We start from the raw sequence: 15,596 nt of genomic DNA, 5'->3' as shown, positions 1-15,596 counted from the left end.
ATGTTGAGAGAAGAGTGAATAACTTACTCTTTAAAAGGACCCAGGCACACCTTCGTCCACAAATCTCAGGTGTTCTCTGGCAGTCTCCTGACTATAGCTAAGGTATCAATCACTGACTGAAAGCAGAACCAAACTGATGGTGTTAGATGATTTAGGAAACCCTTCTGGTGTAGAGACTGACAGAGACATTCCCTGGGGCTTCTCTCTTAAAGAAATACTTCACACTCCTATGAATGTTTTATGGAAGACACACATGTTACCAGTTAGTGTTCTGAGGGATGTTTCAAGAGCACCTGTTCAAGTGTCAACATAATTTTTGTGTTGTCTATTTTCAGTCAGATTCACAGATTCATCCTGCAATTAATGCGCTGCCGTTGTATTCTTTAATATACAAAATTTAAAGCTAATGTTGCGTTAGCCAAAAAATGAAGTTTGATACAAAACCATCTATTTTTGCCTTACTGGGTACTTCACATAATTTTTCTCCTTTATTTAAATTATATGATATGTGATACTTCACTTGCTGATAAGTAGATCTTAAAACATTTTAGAATCAACTAGTGACCATCTCAATCTTTTATAATTCACTGGGGGGAACAGTGGTTATTTCATTTTTAAATAAAAATTTGTTTTCATATTGAAAAGTTTGTTTCTAGTCTTTACAAAAACTACTATAACAGCATGACATTGATGAAGTATAAAGATTTGAAGAATTCTGGGCTAAGATTTTGGGGCATTGTTTTTTCATTCTTTTAAATTTAAAAGAATGTAATTTTGAAAAAGAAAAACTCAAATGTCCGCCAGCATCATATCCTTTATTACACTTAAAATACTTTGAAAATATTCTTATGATTGGTTATTTTTAATATATACAGTTTTCCTTAAAGGGACAAATTTCCTTAACATTCATTTCTTTGTATATTTCAGACTTACATTTAAACAGTATGTCATAATTTTAAAAAATCCCTATTAATTTAAAAAATCCTTGTGACATTTAAAATTTTTACAAGAGACAAAGTCTGACTTTAGGAATATGAATTAGAAATGCATTACTGATTACAGCTAATTGCTTTTAGTAAGTTATAGGACTATAAACAAATACTTATTTTCTCTCTCCTGTAATTCTCTGAAAATAAGATGTTTGCCACTAATCTTAACTATGAAGATAATTATGCGTGTGAAAGCTGTGTGACAGCCGCTGCTGTGAAAATATACACCAGTATTAATACATTTCACTTAGTTTTCAGATTATGAAATGGTTGTTAATAACAAGAGACTTTCATGAAGCACAGAAAAAGTGTTAAAATAATACTTTACAAATGTTTTATAAATCCCGGCCCATACTTTTACTTCTTTCATAGGATGTATGTATGCATCTGTCTGCTAGTGGATAACAGAAAATGTCATCCTTCTAATTTGTGGGTGTCTTGCTGAATTCACTTTCACTCGAACGTAGGAATATATGTCCTAAAGTGTAGCAAAACATACTGGAAGATGTTTTTGGTCTCATAGGTTTCCACTAAATAAATGCCAGTTGTAGAGGATTTTTAAAAAATCACTAGTCAAGAAAACTTGATTTAAGTCACCAGTCTATAAATGTAAGCGTGTACTCCCCACCTGAATTTCTGAGTTGCTTTTCTTATTTTTTCTAGCAGATCCCACCGTTAGGGTAGTTGAGGCCTAAAAGCAATAAAAAGGGCAGTGGTTTAAAGTGCTTACGAAGCTCCTTTGAAACTGATACAATTTGACTCCACCAAAGTACAGTAAGATCTGTGAATAACCGTCTTGCAAGCGTAGACATTCCCCACACATCATACACATCTTGCAAGTGTAGACAGCCCCCACACATCATACTTCAGTTAGTTTCGTAACATTCTAGATAAAAATTTTAAATTGAAGATTATTTGAAATCTTCCTGGAGTTTCTTATTTACTATTTGTATTTTATCACAATACAGAGGTAGATTTTGAGAGGTTATATGGCATATGTTTTAGAGCTTATTTAATAAAAATGTCATGTTTTAATATTTATTTACCTAAAATATTTACGTTGGTTGTTAGAAGGAAATTGATTCAAATGCAATAGACCATATTTTGGAGATAGCTTTTGTAGATGTTAAGACAGAAACTATCACCAATAATAGTATATACTTATATTATTTGGTTTTTAAAATTTATATATTAAGAAATAGTTTTCTTCTACAATCAATACATATCAACATTTCAATAGTGAATATTTAATTCAGAATATGAATGTTTACATTTCTCACAGTTTCACTTATTACAATGGGGCGAGTCACTTGTGCTTGCTCCCATCCCATTGCTAAGCAGACCCGACCCTGCTTAGCTTCGGAGATCAGATGAGCTCCCACGCAGTTAGGGTGGTAATGGCCATCGATCACTTATCCTTTCTAACTGTCCATTTTCTCATCTGTGAAATGGGGAAAGTATTGCAATTGTTCTCTGCTTTTTTTTTTTTTTTTGGTATGATTTTAAGACTTTATCAGTAAACGTGTGTATCTCAAATGATAATACGTTGCCCTGAAATTAACTGAGCAGATATTTTTAAAAGAACCTTCATGGTATTCATGTCACAGCTAACGCTTGTACAAATGCTGATGGTTCACCATAGGACAAATTTTGAGAACATTGTTAAGAATGAACTGAAGAGGGGCACCCGGGTGGTTCAGTCGGTTGAGCATCTGACTCTTGATCTCAGCTCAGGTCTTTATCTTAGGATTGTGAGTTCGTTCAAGCTCTCTGTTGGGCTCCACACTGGGCCTGGAGCATACTTCAGAACAACAACAACAGCAAAACACAACAACAAAGAATGAACTAAAGATAATGCTTGCTGGGTGGTTATCAATTTATAAAATGTTTCTGGAAATATTTCATCACTATTCAATTTAAAATTGTATTTCCTATTCCCTGGTGACTTTAGATAAAAAATCAGATGACTATTTTTTTGTTGTTTTACTGTTATTATCTTTGTGAGTCCTGTATAGACACAATGTGGATCTTGTGTCACCATTGCGTGTCTAACGTGGTCTAGGTGTAGCTTGTGCTTTTATTTTATGAAGTTCTATTCTTTACCTATGTTTATGGTGTGCCCTGTGAGTGCTTAATGTATGTTACCCAGGAGCAGGTTTGTTTTATAATGAGGTCTGTGAACCTTCAGATCAAAAGACAGTTCAGTATCTCAGACTAAAAGACTAAATAGTGACTTGTGTTTGTTGTAAAAATTGGGTCTTTTCCTAACAAGCTATAACCAGAAATAGGCTTTTAGTGGCTTGAAAGTGAGGATGCCTCCTAACAGCCCACCAATTTACTAGTAGGGAGTAATTGGAAAAGCATGTAATTAATCATGCATCATCCAAATAATACACTTTAAATTCTACTTATGAATTGTTAAATAATGTATTTTATTGTGAAGTGTCTCCTCTGCAGGAAAGTAAGGGACTTGGTTCCAGGTCTGAACCCCATTCTATTCCTGGAATATGGAGCTACAGAGCCCATGTAGGGACATAACTAAAGGGGTGAGGAGACAGAGGGCAAAGAAAGGTTTAGGCCAGTGCCTGTAGGTGAGTGTTCCCTTTCCCTGTGGCTTCCCCTTTGGGGTGGGGAGCAAGGAGCAGAGTTTCTGCTTTCTCAGAGTCATTGCTATACCTTCAGCTATCCCAGTGACGAGGCCATTCTCAACTTGAAAATCTTTTTTGCGACAGGGTGTAGTGAGTCTCCTTTCCCTACTGTGATTTCTCAGATATAAAGGGAAGAAATGAAGTCATCAGTTCATGCAACAAGAATCAATTAAAATTGAGACTTAAAACTTTACGGTCAGGATTTAAACTAGATCATGAATGATTTAGTTCAGTTTGATTCAGTATCTGTCCAGGAAACATTTTTTATTCCACTTCATCGCTTTTAGAAAATAAATTCATTGCTAGTATAACTGATTCATTATTTAAAAAAGAAAACCACTTTAATTTGTAGACTCATCTAGGAGAGTTAACAATGTGGATAAGACTTACTGAGACAAATTTTCTGACCTTCTGGAAAGAGTTCATATTAGCATAAACCCGGGGTGTGAATTCCTTCACAGTTTACCACAGATAAGGAGAAGAGAGATATGAGGGAGGTAGAAAAATAGGGAAATACCCTGAGTAGGAGTCTAAGAGATCTGTGTATGGTCAACTCCCACAATCAGCAGATTGCAGTTACTGTACATAGACCTCAAATAAAAGGTTGGTTTCTAAGAATTTACCCTGTTCCTCAATGACATCATAGAATTTTAAAATAGCTTTAAATTCTAAAGTTGCCACTTAGCACTGTTACTCTCTCTGGCTCTAGAAGTTGCCTCAGGAGAGAATCTGGGAAAGTGAATGGAAAAAGGATATTCTTACCCTGTATGTTTAAGGAATAAATTTTCCTTCATAGGGAAGGCAGTGGGGAAACATACCTGTCAGACTGCCCGAGTACAATGATGAAGCGCTGGAAAGAACCCCATAACTTTGACCTCACCCCACTGGCTGTCATTCTGCCTCTAAAACTGTATTTGTCATTTGGAAGTTTGAAGTCCACTTTCAAAATACCAATATTCCTAGCAGAGTTAGTTCTTTAAATCACTGTCAGCAAAAATTTGAGAAGTTAGTTCCTAGTTTCCTTGCTACCTGAAAACAAGGCCTTTAGGGAACAGACAACACATGTGGGAGTTTAAAAAGAGGTGACCTGGAGAAGGAAAAATAAAATTAAAGTGATTCATGTTCCAGTTTCCCCATAAACCAGCCTGTGTGAAACCAAATAGGAAAATAACCATTGGGACTAGCAGTGGTAGGAAAAGATATAGTCTCCCATACATGCCTTTATTTTTCTCTTAGAGATCAATACAGATCTTTCTTGAACCATTTTTTTGCCCCCCAAGAAAACAAGTTGTTATTCCCCAACATCCACTTTCCTAGGATATGTTATCAAAATTAAGGTTATGAGTTAGTAGTTGGCAATCAGATATCTGAATGTTACCTCTCATTATGTCTTTTTATTTTCTCTGTGATGCTAGACAAATTATCTAGCACCTCCATGAGTTAGTTCTTCCAGACTTTTAACGTAGCTTCCTAATAGATAAAAATGAGGGGGACTTTCAATCACATCAGGAAAACATACACTGAAATATAAATAATACTTAATGCTTTCACAGATCCACAGATCATAAAACTTAACACATGCTTTATTTTTTCTTTTATTTTTTTGCTAAAACATAGTTATGGCATGGGGCGCCTGGGTGGCTCAATCGTTAAGCGTCTGCCTTCAGCTCAGGGCGTGATCCTGGCATTCTGGGATCGAGCCCCACGTCAGGCTCCTCCGCTATGAGCCTGCTTCTTCCTCTCCCACTCCCCCTGCTTGTGTTCCCTCTCTCGCTGGCTGTCTCTCTCTCTGTCAAATAAATAAATAAAATCTTAAAAAAAAAAAAAAGTTATGGCAAGCCAACACATCTCTGTTAGAAGTAGAAGCTTAGTAACTATGTCAAAAGCAAGTTCATTAATTCTTTGAATTAGCTGGTAGGTAGTGTTTAACAGTCAGGTTTGGGCCACCCTCATGCCTATGGCTGAGCACATTGCTTACTTGTCCTTCACTTTTTCCACCGTATTGCAGAATTCGGAATCTAAAGCAGAGAATCTCAAAGTCCTACCTTACTAAACATTGTTCTTTTCTGTCAGTTGATAATTACTGGTGTAAACAAGTTTTTTATTGCATGTGGAAAAGTGCTTGAATTTTTTTCTCTTGTTTTATGTACTGGATAGAGTTTACGAAAGAGAACAAACATATGAATGGTGTATATGTAAATTAAGAAGATACTTTAACAAATTATTTGCATATGTCAAAATCCAGAAGAGTGAAGAAAATACCCAGGCATTTGCCAATGTAGGATTACTACATGTTTTCCTGAAGTATTTGCAACTAATTAGAAACATCCTGGCTTATTTAAAGACAACATAATATGCTTTTAAACTTTTTTTTAACGAGGTCCAAATTCATTGGTATTTAGGACTAGAGCAGTACAATGTCTACAAAAATTTAGATTATTAGTTTCTTGAAGCAAGTACTAATTGGGTTTTATTTATCTTCCTATCTCTAGCATCTAGTACAGTTTTTAGTACGCAGTCAATAAATGTTTTAAAAAGGATGAAGGATGAAGAAATCAGGGCGCCTGGGTGGCTCAGTCGTTTGAGCGTCTGCCTTCGGCTTGGATCGTGATCCCAGGGTCCTGGAATCGAGTGCCTCATCGGGCTCCGTGCCCCATGGGGAGCCTGCTTCTCCCTCTGCCTCTCTGTCTCTCGTGAATAAATAAATAAAATCTTAAAAAAAAAAAAAGACTGAAGAAATCATCTAAGGCGGTGGTTCTCAAGTGTGGTCCTTGGACCAGCAGCATCAGCATTATCTGGGAACTTGGTAGAAATGCAAATTCTCAGGCCACACCCAGACCTACTGAGTCAGAAACTCCGGGGATGTGTTTTAACAGGCTCTCCAGGGGATTCTGATGGATACTGTTTTGGACACCCCTTGTTCCTGCATCTCATGTGATGGCCTGGACCCATTGATCAGTGTACTTAGTTTGGATTATTTTTAGTAGGCCTTACCCTTGCCTATAGTTAAGTTCTTTTCTATATTCTCCCCATTGATAGACTCTCTTGGGATCATCCTGTAAAATTAACCCCATTGGCTTGGCATTGTATTACTTAAAGAAGTTCTGTGTTGTCAGTAAGCTTGTGTCAAGAGAAGCTAGCCAGCTCACTTGGTAGCCTGAGCATCACTGGTTCTTCTTACCTTAGAATGGCTGCTAGGAATCCTGAGTCTCCAAGTTCAAAGACTACAACTTCAGGACTGGATTGTATAAGATCACTGAGGATGATTCACCCCTAGAAGATCCACATAAAACAGACATACAAGATACAAGTGTAAACCTAAATTCCAGTTTAGTAAAAGTAAAAAATGTACCCTTCCTAGTGATTGTTGGTGATAGTTTTTTTTTTTTTTAATTCTAAAATTCTTTCGTTCTGGAATTGAAGAAACTTGTACTCTTACATATTTCTGATGTCACCGTGATTGAGTTCAGGGTGCTTAGGAAGCAGCTGGGTGTATATCACACACTGGGATGCCATACACCTACTTCTGGAACATGTCCCAAAGACGTGGAGGATATAGGGAGAACAAAATACCCACAGACTTTCATGAAAGCAATGCTATAGGAACCAATATTTGGGAGTAACTTAAATGTCCAATAGCAGGAGAATAGTTAAATAAATTATGGTATAATCACTAGGTGGAATGTCATACAATCATTAGTGACAATTAAGAAATGGTAATCTGAAAAATATTAACTCAGAAATGTAGCATAAAAATGTCTGTGCACAATTGATTGCAACCTTATATAAATATATGTATATCAAAAAGCCTGGAAGGGAAGGAATATATAAAACTTAGGACAGTTATATTAAATAGGTTATGGAGGACTTTTTAAAGATGTTTGTATTTTTCTCTCATTTCCAAAGTTCAGCCACTAATATAAAATTATTTGTTACTAAAAGCACGTTTATAGCTGTTCTGTTTTTCAGTATGTCTATAACTCTGATTAGTAAGTATCAAGGCAAAGAGTCAATTAAACATTGAGAATCGTCTACCTGTTTAATTCCTTGAAAGCCATTGATGGTAACGTAAGGCACCACATGACTTCCTTTGGTTACACCCGGTTTTATTTCATACTTAATTTTATTTCACACATTGGACTTCTCTGTACTCTTTGCTTGACTAGCTTCTATTTGGGAGGAGAAAAATATCCCATCTCTGCTACAGTCTCTTAATTTTCTCAGCCATGCATCAGATTTGATTTTGTTTATTTCTTTTTTTTTTTTTAAAGATTTTTTTTTTATTTTATTTATTCATTCGACAGAGAGAGAGACAGCCAGCGAGAGAGGGAACACAAGCAGGGGGAGTGGGAGAGGAAGAAGCAGGCTCATAGCGGAGGAGCCTGATGTGGGGCTCGATCCCAGAACGCCGGGATCACGCCCTGAGCCGAAGGCAGACGCTTAACCGCTGTGCCACCCAGGCGCCCCTGATTTTGTTTATTTCTTTGGGCCTGTGCTCCCTATTTGATCTTTAGCATACACTGACACACAGAACTTTTAAAAAATAGTTTCTGGAGTTATTTTGCTGTAAAGCCACACTTTAAACATTTTTTTTTCTAAAAAATATGTATGTCTATTATGTTTTTTTACAAAAATAAATGATCCCATGATAGGATAGTTATTAATAGCAAGGGAATTGGGGTTTCCAAAAATCTAGTCAGACTTCTGCGTGAACGCTGTAAAAGGCATATTTTTAAAATATGACATATATTTAATATAATATGTAAATATACATACACAGAGCAATACGTTTTTGTATACACATATGAGCACACCATGCACACACACACACAGCAGTAATAGCGTTTGATTAATTAATTCTTCCTTTTTTCTGTTGCATTGTTCTAGAAATCCCAAAGGGAAAATTAAGTGGTTTTGCTTTTGACCCAGATTACAGGTTACATTTTTCTTGTCACTTTCTTTGGAACTTCTTTTGAGAAGTTTATATCAGCTTGATGTCTTTAGAATAACCATTATCTGAATGAAAACAAAGTTTTAAAAGCTTTTAGAAATTTTTTATCAAGAATATGGAATATTCCCCTTTCTTTCTGTGTCCCCCATTTCTGATTATTTAGTCCTATAATAGCCCAAGGCAGACCTCAGCCAATAAAATTCAGTTTATAGCCTTAGAATTTGCAGGTAACACAGACTTCATGTGATGATACCTCCAAGGACAAACTGACTGAGAAGAAGCTCCTTTTTAATGAAGATTTATTTATTCAACAAATATCTATTGAGCTCCTCCTTTGTGCCAAGACTATTTTAGAGAAGAAGGATAAAGCAATGAACAGACAAATTCCGTCTCTCCTGGAGTTTACAATTATTGTTCACTAGATATAACAAGAACAGTTGTGGGAGAGGTGATATCTAAGAGGAGGCCGCAGTCTTGGCCCTTCCCGTGTGACAAGGCAGCTTTGCTAGACCAACATGGAGTCAGGAGGCTATCTTTGAGCTGGTTGTGAATAGGGGAAAACCTGCATCCTTGAATATTTTTCCTGGATCCCTTATTACTATATTGTTATATGTATGTATTGTGTGTTATGTGTAATGTTATATTACATTACTTTATGTCTCTCTCAGTGACAAATTTATTATTAAAGGGTATAGAAGGCATCCTTTGTTAATAGGGTATTACTGTTATTGAAAATCCAAATGACTAGGTCATTATCACTTCGCAGAAAGATTATTTGTTTTATAATGTTCTCGCAGTGAATACATGTAAGGGGTGACCTATGCAAGTGAATTTGTAACCTTATTTATAAAAAAAATATTTATACTTAAGAGAAATGTAAAACAAAGTTCACGGGGACTCTCTGGTTAAAATAAAACAAACAAAACAAAACACTTTTTTCCCCCCTGAGAAATAGTTAGCTACTTTTCTTTAAAAGCCTATAAGGAACTCTTACATATTTAGAATATAATATTTGAGTAAAAGGAGATCCAGCTATTATTTCAAAAGCGCATCCTTTGGTCAAACTACTTGTTATAGCTATTTCCAAATTCTATATTCACATACAAATTGTCTACTATTTTAGTTCTGATGTTACATTGACAGAAAATATTTTATTGATCACTTTAAAATAAGTTCTGAACAACATGAGACTTTGGGGGAATCATGATGAGGAAAATACTTTTGAAGGAATTTACGTGAAGTTAAGTACAATATCCACACATATGTAGACTCACATGGTAAAGTAGAGTGCGGTTTACTTCAGATGTAACCAGAATTCTCCAATTTTGCAGATTTCACTATAGTTTATTCAATTCCACAAACTTCACAGACATTTAATAAATGACTACTTGCTTTTCAACACTAGATATCCTTACATAGGAAGAAAAATCTGCCACCTGGAAACATGGCCAGAGGGTCAGACTGGTAATTTTCAGTCTTGAGAGCACACCATGCTGGATCGGGACACCAGCATCTAACACTAGGGAGGCAAATGACCACAGCTCAATAAAAGCTGGGAAAATAAGCAGTTGAACACAGCATACTGGACACTGGTTGTGTCTTTAGGCGACGCACACGATTCATTCTATGTAATTCACTGTGTCTGCTGGAACAATCTTGGATCCTAGCAAAGCCCAATACAGACACATAATTAATTTGTCTTTATTATGTGCATGAAGTTTTTAAATGTCAGGTTGATTTCCTTTGTCGTACAACACGTGTGTAAAATATTTATACTGGCCATCAGCTTTCGAATTCAGAAAACGCAAACTAATTTTAATCTCAGATGAAGTAAAACAATTAGAAGGCACATCTACCCTGAAATGTAATTTAACGTGTTCCATATTCTATAAGACACATCTTATTTGCTGATTCTTTGCTGTCATGTCTTATAATTTTTCTGAGCAAATTCTGTGTACCAAGCAAAATGGTTAATTCATAGAGGGTAGAAAGGATGTTGTAGTTCTTATTCCTCTTACATACATACGTACTGCATACCTTCCCTAATTCATGGCCTGTAGTGTAGGGAACTGGGTGTATTATCAGTGCTTTATAAATACTTCTAAACTTGATTTGATTTCCCTAATTCACAGCCTGTACCACAGGGGGACTGGGTGCATTAGAAGTATTTTATAAATATTTTTAAACTTGATTTGATACTGAGGACAATTTTGTGCTTTTTCAGGATCACTGGTATGGGATTCTCAGTGCTACTATTCTCTACATATTAAAGGAATTTCCTAAGTTACTCTCTAAAAAGTTAATTTCTATTTTATTTAACATTTTTAATGATACATAATGATTTGAAATTAATGCCAGAAGAGATTTCCATTTTACTATTTTAAAGCGGGCAAAATGGGATATGAAAGGGGGAAAAAATGTTAATTATAGACTTCAATGTTCTATGTTGGATCTTTTAGTTGTTCTGGTCAGAAAAACAGGTTTTAAATGGCCTAAGGGCCAGAGCACTGTTTTACATTCTTGTTTGGAGGCTTCCAATGGCAACTGTAACAGATTCTATTTAGTACTACAACTGGAGAAAAGCTCGTAATAATGTACAATAGAGAATGTCATTTAGACTTATTACTCAGGCTTAAAATAAACAGGTTCCTTTTCAAACATTTCGTTTAGATAAAAACACTATCAAGTTTTGACCTATTAATTTGTTTATAATATACAAAATAATTTAATCACTCTATTTCATATATGAATCACAAGTATTATCATCATTATTTAACAGTTAATCTCCTTTCACAAGGCAGGTTCGGTTTACAAGCAACTTCAAATCAAAATACCAAAGAAACTGATTTACATATAAAAGAAAAGCAAATAGAGGAACCTTTTCTTATATGGCCTTGTGACATCTCTGCACACCCCCTCTTCTCCGCAGGCCTTCATCTGTGGGTGTAGAACGAAGGTAGGAGTCTCTTAGCCAAAGATCAATACAGGGAGTTTGCACCCTCTCCACCCTGGGCAGCCTGCCATTATCCTTCTGCAGCCACACCTGTTCACCTCCTACTAGGGCAAAGAAGGGCCTGATAGACACAATACGAGAGAGAAGCAAAGTGGCAGGGAGGGTAGAGCCTGGTAAAAAGAAGGATGAAGAACCGAAATGGATTTGAAGCTTTCTCTCACTGGCAATCCAGACTTCAGTTTCCCTAGTTTGTTGTTCATTCGTGTATGGCTGGGCACAGTGGATTGCATGCATGTTCAAGTGTGTTCTAGGCACAAAGGGAGACACCAAAGCTGCTAGAAGGAGGAGTTTATAATTCACATGAATCAAAATGGGGTAAAATTCAAACATGGAGCCAACAGTTCAGAGCAATATATGATTAAGAGCTAAAGTAAGTAAGACAGAAAACAAATGCTACAAAAATTCAGGGAATGGTGGATCAGGGTGGATTGGAGGGTATGCCCCGAAAAAGCCATGTAGAGAAGGGAGGGGTTAAACTGGACTTGAGAAGCTGGGAGATTTACAGGGTAACCTTATGGGGGCAGGGGGAGGGACTAAAAAATATACAGAAAAAGAAACAAAGAAGGGAACTAAAGTGCGATTCCTTTAATATGAAATACCCAGAATAGGCAAATCCATAGAGAAAGAAAGCAGATTAGTGGTTGCCAGGGCCTGGGGGAAGGGGGAAAGGGGAGTGACTGCTTAATGGGTACAGGATTTCCTTTTGAGGTGATTAAAATGTTTTGGAACTAGATAGAGGTGCTGGTTGCACAGCTTGAAGAATGTGCTTAATACCACTGAGTTGTGCATTTTAAAATAGTTAATTTCATGTTCTGTGAATTTTGCCCCATAAAACAAAACAAAAGAAAAAGTTCAGGGTTTGAGGCAGACTAAAAGGAGGGGAAAGGAATTTCCAGCGTAAGAAAACAAAGCCTGGCATAGTGCGTAAGCATGGATTGAGGGAAACTCTGCCGAGATCAATGCATTTGAAGTGGATGTAGCATGTGTATGTGAGTAGGAGAAATATGGCTGGAGATAGAGATTTTAGGTCAGATGAGAAAGGGTCTGGAATGCAGGCAAAGGAGTGTGGGTTTTATCTTATAAGGAGTGGTGAGATTCCAGGTCTTGAGAAAAAGAGTGAGATGATTTAATCAGGAGATTAATTTGGCAGTAGTGTGCAGGGAAAGCAGGAGGCTATCGCAGCATCTGGACATAAAATGAGAAGGGCCTGTAGGAACAAAGAGGTAGGGAGAATGAGACTGATCTGCCCATAAACCCTCCGTTTCTGACTTGGTACAAGGTAAGTGCAAATCGGAGGATACGCATTACAATTTTTATGTTGTCCTAACATTCAAGCACCTCATTTTGCATTCTACAGAAGTATCCACAATGGATTGAAAAGAAAAGTTCCTTCACCTCTGAGTTAGAGCACCACAGCCCTAAAGGACAAATGGACCGGACTTTGTGACTGAGTCCTGTGGGGCAGTCATCGGCCATGGACTCATTTTTATGGCATGTTTACTCTGTGTCACACATTGTGCTAGCTACTGGGACCGTGGCAGTGAGCAAGATAGACGGGTCCCTTCCCTTGTGGAGCTTCTGCGTCATAGACAGCCCTTTGTCACGGGATTGCCAGAAATTAAAGGGAGGCATGCTTCAGCTCAGCATAAGGACGAGATTCCAGTTACTACTGTTGTCCAGCACTGGGCAGGCTGCCTTGTGCGGAAGGGAATACTTTGTTGGTGAGACCTTCATGCAGAATCTGAATGGCCATCAGTCAAGGAGTCTCATCTCATAGAACAAATGAACTAGACATCTTATAGGGTGATACCCTAATGATTCCCTAGTCTATAATATTAACTTCATAGACTTATTTCTTTTGCTATTGACCATATTGGAAAACCAGTGTCTACTAAGTTTTCCGGACATTTTCATCAGGAGTTGTAATGACATTTCCCATAATTTGAATGCACGTTCAATTTTAAGTGTATCTGTACAGTTGACTCCATAGTTCTTTTTTTAAAAAGTACGGTTCTGATGGCTTCCCAGCCATCATTTAATTCCACCTTTAATTTCTGTGGTAAGTTCGTCTTCTGAGTGATGTTTTTCACAAGTAATGCAGTATCTGCAGAAGCAAGTTATCTAAATCAGTCATGCTGCTGATCTTAAAATCATTTGTTCGCCCTCCTGTGATGTACTGCTGTGGTCGAACAAGACCAGCCCTGACTACCCATTTTGGTCATGTCTTCAGGATTCCATTTTGATGTGGGTGAAAGTTCAAATAACTTATTATTCAGCGTTTTTGGCTTAGTTATTACAAGCTTCCAACTGTTATTATCAGCATTTAGCAGCTGGAATTATCATAGATTAATTGCACTTTGGAGGATGGGGAGGACTTAGATTCCCACAGGAATGATATCCTCACTAGATTTCGGGGAAAATTCTAGAATGCTTTTAAGTAAGGGACATTATTTTCATAAGGATGTTTTTAGTGGTTATGGTATCAGATGAAGAAAAAGGTTAGCTGCAGAAGAAAAAAAATCATTTTTCTTCAAGTCAAGTAGGATATTTTGTTAAAATAGCCCGTTTTCATTAAAATATGTATAAAAATTTGAATTGTGCCTAGAATAGTGTCTGATAAATTGTAGGTACTCAAAAAATATTTATTGAGTATTGTTCATTGACTGTGGAGTGATGGTGGTAAAGCACTTCAAATGGAAAAATTATATGAGCATAGGCACCAAAGTAGGGAAAATGTGAGTTTAGAGAAAAGCAGAGATAGTCTCCTGAAGGTAGAATTTTATGTAACTACCAATGTAAAAACTTTGGTGGTTTCTTGATTTCTGTACAGTATATAAAATACCAATGATGACGATTTCTGATGCTTATATCCATAGTGAATAGCTGAGCTTAAATGTAAAAAGTTATTGCCTGCGACTAATCTGAATTTCCAGGTCTTCTGGCTGTCCCCTTAGTTCTTGCTCTAGCTCTCTAATTCCCTCTTTCCCATTGCCCCTTTCCCCACCCCCCGATTTTTCTTGTTTACTATGTTCTCTTTTTTTTCCTTCTTTTTTTTTCTATGTTGATGGCTGCCTTCCTTTTTCTCTGTGTTTCCCAATTCCTAACATCTCTCTCTTTGGTTAGGTCTCTAATATGGAAATTAAATATATTTTTATCTACTAGTCAAAAAATGAAGTAGAGATGTTTTCTGAATTTAGCATGAACAAAATGTTTATGTTGCTCTTTCTGAGATGAAATAAAATTGGTTGTCACTTATACATGGACTTTGGTTTTATAAAAGATTTTTGAATCACTAATCTTCACATTGGGAGAAGGGGGTCAATGGACCTTGATTTGTAAATCTAGTAAAGCATAGTAGCTTGTTGAAGGAACTTCTAGTCATCTCAACAACCTTAGTTTTATCTCTTTTTTCCAAGTGGTAGATATATCAGATATATCGCATGATCCTTCAGGATCTAGTTGTTGTTGTTGTTGTTTTTAATTACGTCTTCATATATGCCATTACACAAGAGCTGGAACATTTGTCTGTTTTGTTCTTTCTTTATCCTCAGTGCCCAGAACACTGCTAACCAGTATCAGATGCTCAATGAATGATTGTCGTTTTTTATTTCAAATCTATAGTCTCATTCTGCTTCCTAATCCTAAATAGCTATCATGACTTTTTGGAGTAATATTGTCACTAGGATAACTTAGTTTATAATTGATGCGTAAATATAACCATATGATTTCATGTTTAGAGAACGCTTTCTTTCCATTCAGTCTACCCTTTACTCACAGCTTAAATCTTCTGCCAAAATGTCATTTAACTATCCTTCTAAAGGACTGTTCTTTAATTATCTCAAGCACCAAAAAAAAGTAATCTAGCTTTTGATAGTAATATTTAATATTTGTTGAGTACTTATTCTATATCAGGCTCTATTTTAAGTATCGCCTACACTATCTCATTTTATTCTTCCAACAACCATAGAAAGTACACACTATTATCTCTCTTTTGC

At 36.5% G+C, this 15,596-nt stretch overlaps 1 protein-coding gene across 2 annotated transcripts in view; it reads left to right on the top strand.

Annotated features, from left to right (window-relative positions):
- PPARG (peroxisome proliferator activated receptor gamma) overlaps positions 1–15,596 on the top strand; it is a 129,426-nt gene that overhangs the window by 1,523 nt on the left and 112,307 nt on the right. The gene's annotated exons all lie outside the window — the stretch shown is intronic.

Source organism: Ursus americanus, chromosome 14 (assembly GCF_024610735.1).
Source record: "Ursus americanus isolate L20-20 chromosome 14, mUrsAme1.1.p, whole genome shotgun sequence".
NCBI classification, from domain to species: Eukaryota; Metazoa; Chordata; class Mammalia; order Carnivora; family Ursidae; genus Ursus; species Ursus americanus.
The sequence above is the reverse complement of the archived record's forward strand: the minus strand, read 5'-3'. Positions and strand labels throughout refer to the sequence as shown.